A 2396-nucleotide genomic window follows, 5' to 3' on the forward strand; every position below is an offset into this window, starting at 1 on the left:
CGTGTGCACACGAGCGTCGTTCTATCTTTGTTCAACTTTCAGTAAATAACAAAGATAGAACGACGCTCGGTGCACACGGGTGATGTTCTCGAACGCAGCCCAGCATCGACAATATCGAAAAGTGGATGTAGCACGGACATTAACCAATCGGCTGTTTTATCGGCTCCGAAAGTGGAGGTGGCCATGTAGTTCCAGGCGGCGTAAAATGGATGTACGTGACGTTAGTGTACGACCTAGAAAGAGCGTCACACGAAAAACGGCAGCGTAACGACTCTCATTTTTCTTTCTGGTATGGGTGTTTACGACAAATAATCGGATCTCTGATCGGACTGAGCAGTGGTACTCAATTGATAGACTTCAAAATTTCCCTAGACTAATCCGATTCAATGATCCGTGTCTCTGGAGTGATCGGATTAGATTAGCAGTGGTCTAGTTTCCACCGAAGTATTAATTCGCACCTAGTGCGGCGTAGGACCACGGTGGAAACACCAAACTTAAAGTTGAACTCTATGGGATGTTTCCAACCGTGGTCTTACGCCGCACTAGGTGCGAATTAATACTTCGGTGGAAACTAGACCACTGCTAATCTAATCCGATCACTCCAGAGACACGGATCATTGAATCGGATTAGTCTAGGGAAATTTTGAAGTCTATCAATTGAGTACCACTGCTCAGTCCGATCAGAGATCCGATTATTTGTCGTAAACACCCTTATATGTCACGTATACTATAATATTGGGTGCACCCGGGTGGGAAATTGGAACACAGCCTGAAATGTCAAATTAAAAAAAAAAAACTTGGAAATCCCGAGAGAACCGTTTTAAAAACGCGTATGGTTTTTGTAAGGAATTATTTTTAAAAAATGCCGAGGTGGTGCGCAGTACCGTATTGTAAAATTGGCAGCAAAATGGAACAAATAAAGCGGTCTTTATTTCGCGTACCAAAAGATCCGGTTATATGGAAGAAGTGGGAAAAGGCTATCCCAGGTATAGTCAAGTTGCGCCAGACGGACATTATATATGACAAACATTTTGAGGAAAAAGACATTTCCCGTGAGTGGACTAAGCTCGACGCAAATGATCAAGTAATTGCACGGGTGAGTAAAATGAAAAAATTTCATATCGGTTTCAAAAGAGTTCTTAAGCCCGTATCAGAGTACGTATTAAAGATTGAAATTTGACCAATCAGGATAAAAAGAACTAAAATTTCCTTGTCCTGATTGGTCAAATTTCAATCTCAATACATAGTCTGATACGGGCTTAACTCAAATCATGTATTTTTTTATTAAAGATTACATACAAGTGTCCGCAACTTAAAAAGCAAGCTGTGCCCAAAATTCGGTAACGTTCCGACAGGAAATTGTGAGCCGCTACATGAATATGCGAAACGAATATGCAATGTCTCTATCGAATCTTCTAATATGATGAAACCATCAGTTCATCATATCAGTTCATATCATGAAACCATAATCAGTACCTTGATCGGTGAGTTTCCTGAAATAAAAAGTATTAATTACATTGTTGATAAAAAATGATAGATTATAAGTAATTGAAACATACATACATTTGTTTTGTTTATATTACAGATACCGCACATGTTTCTTTAGTCCGAATCTACAATAGATATAGTAAGCCTTAAGCCATAAGAAATTGATCAATCACAATCAAATGTGAGGAGAATAATGAATTGTTATTGGTAATTTTCTTACAATTTTCACATTGGTAATTTGCTTACTACATCTATTGTAGATCCGAGCTTAAAGGCTGATTTATGCAGGCCGTAACTGTTAATTTATGCCGGAACCGTTAAAGTTTAACACTAGGATTACAATGCTTTTGTTCATAATGCCATTATGAACAAAAGCATTGTAATCCTAGTGTTAAACTTTAACGGTTCCGGCATAAATTAACAGTTACGGCCTGCATAAATCAGCCTTAAGGCCATCACACACAAAATTCCATAAGGACGTAAGACGTAAGCGTAAGAAAATTGACCAATCCCAATCGAGTATTTGGCTTTCCGTAACCCCTCCACTTTTATGGAAATCCCAATATTTAATTGGGATTGGTCAATTTTCTTACGCTTACGTCTTATGTCCTTACGGAATTTTGTGTGTGATGGCCTTTACCAGTTCCAGATATTAGCACAGGTATCGGCATGTCGTTTTCGCCCATGGAACTATCGAATTGTGAATCTCCGGTAGCAGACTTGTTGGTTTGATTTTTTTTTAAATTAATTAATTAATTAATTAATTAATTAAAATTATTAATTTATTAATTATTATTAATCTTTAATTTTATTTATTAATTTTATTCGTATCTAATTTAATTTGAGAAATTAATTTCCTTGTAGAAATTAAAAAAATAAAATAAAAGAGGAAAAGATGGGGACAGGGA

The sequence above is a fragment of the Formica exsecta genome, unplaced genomic scaffold, assembly GCF_003651465.1.
Source record: "Formica exsecta isolate Colony F162 unplaced genomic scaffold, ASM365146v1 scaffold618, whole genome shotgun sequence".
NCBI lineage: Eukaryota > Metazoa > Arthropoda > Insecta > Hymenoptera > Formicidae > Formica > Formica exsecta.